At 63.3% G+C, this 8,001-nt stretch overlaps 1 long non-coding RNA gene across 1 annotated transcript; it reads left to right on the forward strand.

The window, feature by feature from the left end:
• LOC110256571 lies at positions 653-4,433 on the forward strand. Its single transcript, XR_002338205.1, has 2 exons — positions 653-814; positions 3,488-4,433. It is a non-coding gene; the product is annotated as an uncharacterized LOC110256571 (long non-coding RNA).

Genomic DNA, 8,001 nt, shown 5'->3' on the forward strand with positions numbered 1-8,001 from the left:
CCTGAGCCACATGGCCCCAGACAGTTGGCAGGATGTTCAAGGCTCTGGCCCGGGGTCGGGGGGGGATGGTGGACACAGCTCCCTGCCATGGGCCCCTGGTCCCTGCACCCCAGGGTCACCCCACACCCCCAGGCAGCTGCTCTACTGCCTTGGCCCCCTGCTAAGGTCCACACGGGCGGGGGGCTGCGTCCACACCTTCCACTGTGATTCCCTGGAGCCCCAGCACAGGATTGAGGGAGGGGGGCCAGGAGGGAGGGTGCTCCTGACCTCTGACCCGGGCTGGCAGCTGACAATGTGGACAGCTGCCCTTGACACCCTAAAAGTCAAGCTCGGAGGGCGTTTCAGTCCTGGATCCATAGCAGGCGATGACCTTGTTTTTTAACTTCCAGCACCTGCTCGGGATTGGGGCCCCCCATGCCCCCCCATCCGCACCCCCCGAGGAAAAAGCCAGGAATGATCCTTGGGCATCTGTGACCCCTGCCCCAGCAGGGAGCCGGCCAGGAGAAAGGTCTGACCGATAGGGACCCAACCTTGGCACACCAGGAAGCCAGAAGCTGCTGGAACTCATCCTCTAATCTCTGCGCTAACCCCATGATCTAATTTCCCGCAGGACTGGGCTAAAGGACACCTGGGGCTTAGCGACAAATTTAGACCTCGTGCGAAAGTGCTGAGTCACGCTCGCCTGTTTGGAAAACAGAGAGAGCTAATTAAGTTACTGCCAGGCAGGAAGAGGCCCCAGCAGAGGAGGCAGTGGAAAAACCCGCCGAAGCTCGGCTGCAAGCAGCCTGCAGAGAACCGTGGATCCCCGCAGGCGGTATGACCCCCACGGCCGACCCCAGCCCCAGGCCGGGTGGAGCTCTCGTGCTCAGGGGGGCTGGGATCGCAGGGCGGCCCCTCATGGAATCAACAGTGAGCCCCTGCTGGCCGGGGGAGGAGGCAGGGTGGGGAGAAAACTCAGGGGCCCTCCCAGAGCCTCCTGGGACCCTGCCGAGTGTGGGCTCCTGGGGGCAGAAATGGGACTTCCAGCACCTTCCCCCCTCCCGGGTCCATACTGCCTTCCTTCAGCCAGCGCATACCGAGCAGGTGTCGGCAGGCACCTGCTCCGTGCTGCCTGCAACCATGAGCAAGTCGGACCCTTCAGAGCTGACACGCGGGCCGTGATGAGGCCCGGGGGCAGCCGGCTGAGCCATACGGTGGCAGGTGCAGAGGGCACTATTGCTGGTGGTCAAGGAAGGAAGGGGTTCGTGGCTGAGGACAGGGTGCAGGAGGCAGGCAGGGATAGTTAGAGCCCCGAAGTGATGTTGGCTTCGAATGGCCCGCCTGACGAATTCTCGCAGACGCCCATCTGGGACAAATTCTGTGGGGATGAACCAACCGCACCTCTGGGGAGCCCTAGACTCGGGGGCCACATAACAGACACGCAGCAGACTGCTGCCTGGACCCAGCCCATCTTCCCTGCGCAGCCGAGCTCCTTGAAAGCAGGTTGCAGAGGCTGACTTTCAGCCACGAGGGCTTCTCCACGCCAGCGGGAAGGGGCATCAGGGAGCTGACTTCATGCAGGTGCTGGGGGGCTGCCCTGGAGCCCGGGACTCTGCCCAGACCCTGTGCCTGGGGCTCTCCTGGTCCTGGGGCGATGGGGTTCAGGCAGGACGACATCCCCACCTCAGAGCTTCCCCTCGGGGTGTGTGGAGCCCTCCGCAGGGAACAGAGGCTCTCTTCCTTTCGGGGGCGGGATCACCCCAGACTCCCACTGACTTCAGCGGCAGGTGCGGGTCAGTGTGGAATCCTTTCCTGAGGACAGTTTGCAGGGAGGAGGCAGGCGGGGCCGTCTGGACGCTGGGCGCACAGCCTCACCCCTATTCTCTGTCCCCAGCAATCTCCCAGACTCATGCCCGCCCCACACTCCAGCCATTCTTGGCCCTGACATCTTGCTCCCGCTGCCAGGCCCTGGCTCGGCAGTTCCCTCTGCGGGAATGCTCTCCCACCCTCGGCGAGCCGGTTCTCCCGCACCCCCCAGGTCTCAGCTCGAACCCCACCTCTGCAGGGACACTCTCTCTGTAGGGATTCGACTTGGGCAGCCCAGGCACAGTTTGGCTGCTCCGATAAACCAGACCCAGTCCTTTCCAGCCTCCGCTCTGCCTTCTCTAGGGTGTGGCCTCTGTGGGCCATCATGGCAGCCTGAGCTCAAGCCATCACATCTCTGTCCCAAGCAGCAGGATGTTTCAGGCAGCAGAAGAAAGGAGTCACAGGGTACCCACCAAACTGCCTTTTGGGGACTGTCCCTAGAGCTGTCACAGGTCAGGTTTGCTCATCCCACCAGTCAGGACCTAGTCACATGACTATGTGTCACGTGAGGGAGGCTGGAAATTTCCTCCACTGAAAACTGGAGTGCTGGGCCTCCCAGGCTTTTCTGCCAAAGCTCCTGCTGGCAGAGGAGGATGCGGCCGGGAGGGACGAAGACTAAAGTGGCCAGACCTGGACCAAGAGTGCCTGAAGTCTTATTATCTCAAGACAGCAGGTGTTCCGAATTCTAATCCATAATAGATCTGGGCCTGTTTTGGTGGTAAAGCAAGGCACCCGCCTCTTTCGCCCCAAGCCTCTGAGCGAAATGGACTTTGAGTGACAACGCACAGTGGTCACCTGTCGGCACAGGCCGCCCAGCGCTGCAGGCTCAGGCTCCAGTCTGACAAGTGCAGCTTGGGTCACTGCCCAGGGCCCCTCTGGCTTTGAGGCAACAAGGGGACCGAAAGACAGGGCAGCAAGAACCAAACACAGGGCATGTGCACGCATGTGAACTAGATGCTCTAACGAGGGCCGTCCTACATGATTCATGTTTCAACGTAGCATCACATTGTGTAGCTGATGGCGTTTCACTTGTACTGGTGCTTCAGACTCCATCGTGTCCTAGAGGAAAAAGAGTCTTTTGCCGATGAGAAAGCGGAGAACCAGGCAGCCAGGTGTCTTGGCTGCGGTCGCCAGGCAGGTCGCGGGCAATGTCGAGGTTGGCATGCCTGGAACATGGCATTTCATCACCCAGAGCTCCGATGCAGGCCCCCTGTCCGAGTCTGTAAACCTGAGCTCAGACAGGGCTGGCGTCCAGCCTTGGCCAAGGTCTTACATGTGGGCAAACAGAGCCCAGAATCAGGATGGAGACGGGGGGCAGGGGCGGGGATGGGGGTGGGGGGGTGTCGTGGGCACGGCGAGAGACACGCGGCCGTGGGCCTCTCAGCTGGCGGATCTTTCAGGAAACGACCCCTTTATCTGAGGAAGAGCTTCAGAAGCTGGTGCCGTCCCAGCTGGAGGCTCAGACCTGTTAGACGCGGCAAGAGCGTGAAATGGGTTGAGTGGCATCGACTCTTAGAGCAGGACCCCAGCGCCAGGCACAGGTCGCCAGCAGGGCCCTCCCGGCATGCCCAGCACAGCCAGGGGACAGAAGGCGGCCCTTGGGAATATCTGTCCCATTCCCAGAGGTCATTCTTCTCAACAGCAGGTGAAACAGACAATGACAACGCGGGACACTTCTGAGAAGCCAGTGACAGCGTGATGCCGGGGCTGCAGGCAGTCACAGAACTTTGCCCTCCACTGTTCCCAATCTCCCCCTCCGTGGCCAGTCTCTGGGGGGCAGCCCGTTGGGCTGTGCTGGGGGGAAGCCGAGGCATTCTGGGGTGCCCAGTGGGGGTGCTTTCTCTCCCCCGTGCCCCCCGTGCCATCATCCTGCCTGGGGGCCCCACGCAGGGACTAGCCCGCGCCGACTCAGTGCCCGCTGCATCCCTCCTGGTCTCCTGCCTCCTCAGCCCGGGAGTCCCTGCCTCTGGACCCCCCATCCCAGGCCGTGACTGTCCCCTCACAAGGTCCACTCGCCCTCAGGCCTCATCTGGGGTCCCTCAACAAGGCAAATCAGCCACCCACTGGTCCTGGCCATGGGGGCTGTGAGCCCACTGTTGGTGAGGGTCCTGGGATGGACAGAACGTGGAGCCCCCTGCGCTAGGCGGAACAGACAAGTGGCCGTTGGGCTCAGCGCAGCGATCCACGCACCCACGGAACCCGTCCCAGCTCCCAATCAGCATCGACTACGGGCCCAGCCTCTCCAGCATCCCCCCTCCTAACCCAGCAGTTACATCTGCAAAACCCTATTTCCGAATGAGGTCGCGGTCTGTGAGCCCAGCGCCAAGGACTTCAACACGTGGAGTTGGGGGACACGATTTAACCCCTGCCAAGCCCCCTCCTGTCCTGGCCCCCACCTCGTGCACATTCCCACTGCTCCCACCCACCCCAGTTATCCTCGAAGGACCACGGGCTGTGCCCTTGGCCTCCCACGAAGGGTCTCTGGTTCCATCTGGCCCCCTCAGGGTCCCTTTGGAGTCTGGCACAGACCTGGATGCCCAGAGGGCATCAGATGTATGTCAGATGTGGAATGGAATGTTTGGGGCGGCATTTTGTGTGTGTGTGTGTGTTTTGTCGTTTTAGAGACACACCCGCAGCATATGGAGATTTCCAGGCTAGGGGTCTAATTGGAGCTGTAGCCACCGGCCTATACCACGGCCACAGCAATGCTGGATCCTTAACCCACTGAGTGAGGCCAGGGATCAAAGCCACAACCTCATAGTTCCTAGTTGGATTCATTTCTGCTGCGCCATTACGGGAACTCCGAGGCGGCATTTTTTATTCCACCAAATCCAGCCCAAGCTCCCCCAAATCTCCTTATTCCTGCTGAGGGCAGGACCCCCTCCTGGCGATCGAGAAGGAACCCAGGAAGACCCACCAGCCCCGGGAGGAGGGGGATCGCCCTCCCCTCCCTCTGCCGGGTGGTCCCAGGTGGCCAGCCTGCCATGGACGGCACCACAACGGGGCCCAGCTCGCCCTGGACCCCACCAGCCCTGCCCCGGCCGGGAGCCCTGAGGGAGCTGTGTTTCCCCAAAGGCTCCCCAGCCCGCATCTCCTCAGCATCCTCTTGACATCCCAAGGTCACACACAGGAAGCCTGACCTTCCTGCTCCCAAGGGCTGGGGCACAGGGTGGGAAGGCAGTCAGCCCCTGAAGTCCATCTGCAGGGGACAGCGTGCCGGGACCGCGGGGCGGTGTCAGCTGGACCCTAGCTGATGCAATTTCCTGTCTCTGGGGAAGGAGGGCTGCCAAGGCCTGGAGAGCTGGCAGTGAGGTGCATCCACAGCAGGTCCCCAGACGCAGGCCTTGGGCTCTCCTGCTGAACTCCCCCCACCCCTAGTGACTGCCAGCAGGTGCCCCGAGCCACGGGCCGGACGAGAGGCCAGCGTCCTCTCAGGAGCCTCCCCTGGGAAGGCCCTGCGCTTCCGTCCTGGGGGGGCGCCCTCGCCAGCCTACCATCCTTCCCCACCCCCTCCAGCTGGGGAGAGCCTGGAAGCAGGTGTGCTGGCATCCGCTGGGCACCCACCAGGAGCCAGACCCTTCCAGGCGCGTGGCCCACATACCCTGGCCAGCCCCGTCTTTCCTCCTCCCTCCAGACTCACGCCGCTGCTGCCCGCTCAGAGCAGGGTCTCTGGTCCCCAAAGCCCCGGCCGCCACCTTCCCCACTGCTCAGACCAGAATCCAGGAGAGACTGGAGACTCCCCTCCCTCGGACCCCGGCCAGCGTCAAGTGAGCTCTGCTCAGCTCCCAGAGCACGTTCCTGTCCATGTGGGTCCCCAGCCCTAATCCCACCTCACCTTCGGGACCAGAGCCAAGGCCTCCGCAGGTCCCCCACTGCCCTCCCTCCGCCCTCTGCCCTTCGTCACTGTCACCAGATACCAGGGCCGCACCTGCTGCTCCCACTGAGCTTGACAGCTGCCTCCCCCCCGCCTTCCTCAGAACACCTGGTGCACCTTGGCCCCCGCTTGCCACCCTCCTGCCCACCTGCTTTGTCCATCAAAGATCCTTCCTAAGTGGGAAACTCCTCCCCCTGGAAGGCCTCCAGGATCTCAGGCCCCCAGCCTCAAAGGGGCCGTCTTCTCGTGTCACTGGATTCCAGCCACAGGTCAACTCCCGGAAGAAGGCATCCCTGAACGCCCCCCCATCGGCCCCCCAACATCCCAGCTTTAGATTACTCGCTGGTTTCTGACCCCCCCACCCCCACTGGAGTCTGAACTTTACGAGGGAAGATCTGCCCTCTATTCTTGCTCACTGCCCTCACCCCCAGACCCCCAGGAAGCCTGCGATGTCACTGAGTGCCATTGGAACCCCACAGCTGGGAGAGGGCTTTCTCTAGGGCCCGCCCCAGACCCCGCACCCCCTCCGAGCCCCGGCAGGCAGGACAAGCCGCGCTGGCCTCCACTCCCTGGGATTCTTCCGCTTTGGATCCCTCGCCTTATCCCAGGCCTGCACGTTGCTCCCACAGAGTCAGAGCTGCTGGAAACAGATGTAACGCAAGCTGTGCCTCCCAGACCCTCTGAGCTCCGGGCAGCCCCCCCGCCTCCCCACAGACACCCTGAGGCCTCAGGGGAGCCCGGCGAGGCGCTCACTAACATGTGTGGGGTGATTGGAGTCCGGGGGCCGCCACAGCCAAACGACCACCTGCGGGGTGGCTTAAAACAACAGAAGTGTGATCTCTCTGTTCTGCAGGCCGGAGTCCAAGGCCCAGGGGTCGCGGGGCCACGCTCCCTGGGGGGCAGGGGGTCCTGGGAGCGTCCCTCCAGCTTCTGGTGGCCCAGCGCCCCTGGCTGGTGTCTCTGTCCTCGTGCAGCCCCTCTCATCATCTCTCCTCTTCAGAGGGCACCTGTGGCTGCATTTCGGTCCCCCTGCATTGAGGACGAGCTGGTTTGGACGTTTGGACGTGCGCAAACCCGCTGCGAGCCGGGTCCCAGGCACAGACTGGGGGTGGGCTCGGCCCTGGGGGCGCGCTCCCCTGCTTCCCATCTTCTAGCTCCTCTGCGCCTGCAAGAGCCTGACCTGCTCTCCTCTTTACGAAGGCAGCGCCCTGGGCGTCTGTCCCCCACGGCCTCTGGGTCTGGCGCCAGTGGACGCTCTGTAAACACTGGGACGTTGCTCTGGGCCATCCCAGGAGCTGTGACTGCCGAGACCCTGCTCCCTCCACCCACCTACCCCAGCAAGCCAAGATCCAGCGCGGAGACCCCCCCCCCCCCCCCCCGGGCTGGACCGAGCCCGCCCACCGCAGCCTCCCTCCATCCAGCGTGGCCCCACAGACGACCTGGGAAGGAGGACCCCCACGACAGCGTGCGGCACAGCCCGGGCCTCCACTGGGGAAATTGTAAGCAGGCCTCCGAACTGGGGCAAATTCGTGCCCAGAGGTGACATGCGGGAGGGCAGGGCCCCTCGTCAGGCGAGCAGCTCATTAAGGCAGCGCAGGAAGCAGCGGGCGGGGCGCGCGTGGGTCTGATTCATCATTATTTTACACAAGTTCAAAACCGAGGAGGAGGTGAACGTGTGACCCAGTTCTGGCGGCTGATGGGCACCAGCACTGGCAGCAGTGCCATGGCAACCAGACGCACGGCTTAATTACATCAGCCCGGGGTGCTTTCTACAGAGATTAATGGGGAGCAGACACCTTCACCTCTCAGTCAGGGAGGAGGAGAAGCCAGCTCTGTTGGCCCGAGGCTCCCGTCCACACCGCCTTCCCGTCCACACCGCCCTCCCAGCCAGGTGCGCCTGCAGGCCTGCCAGGAGCCTGGGACAGGCCCCTGAACCAGGGCTGTGCCTGACCTTGCCCTCTGTGTCCTGAGGTTCCCCCCGCCAGCTGGACCTCTGGCCATGTGACTACCTCCTGGGCTGGCAGGGCTGGCCTTGCTTCTGTGTCCAGCTGCCCGGCTGGCTTCTGACCCACCCCTGAGCGCGGCCCGCCAGTGGGGACCAGCTGGGCATCCAGGAGGGGTGACAAGGAGGTAACAGTGTCATTGAGAACCGTCCCCCTTGGGACGTGCCACGTATCAGCGCAGGCCCGCTGCTGGGACTCTGGCCTGAAGGCTCCGTGCAGCCCAGGGCATGCCTCTTCCCCAGAGCAGGGCCACGGTGCCCCTGGGGTGGCAGAACCCCG

The sequence above is a fragment of the Sus scrofa genome, chromosome 1, assembly GCF_000003025.6.
Source record: "Sus scrofa isolate TJ Tabasco breed Duroc chromosome 1, Sscrofa11.1, whole genome shotgun sequence".
Taxonomy (NCBI): domain Eukaryota; kingdom Metazoa; phylum Chordata; class Mammalia; order Artiodactyla; family Suidae; genus Sus; species Sus scrofa.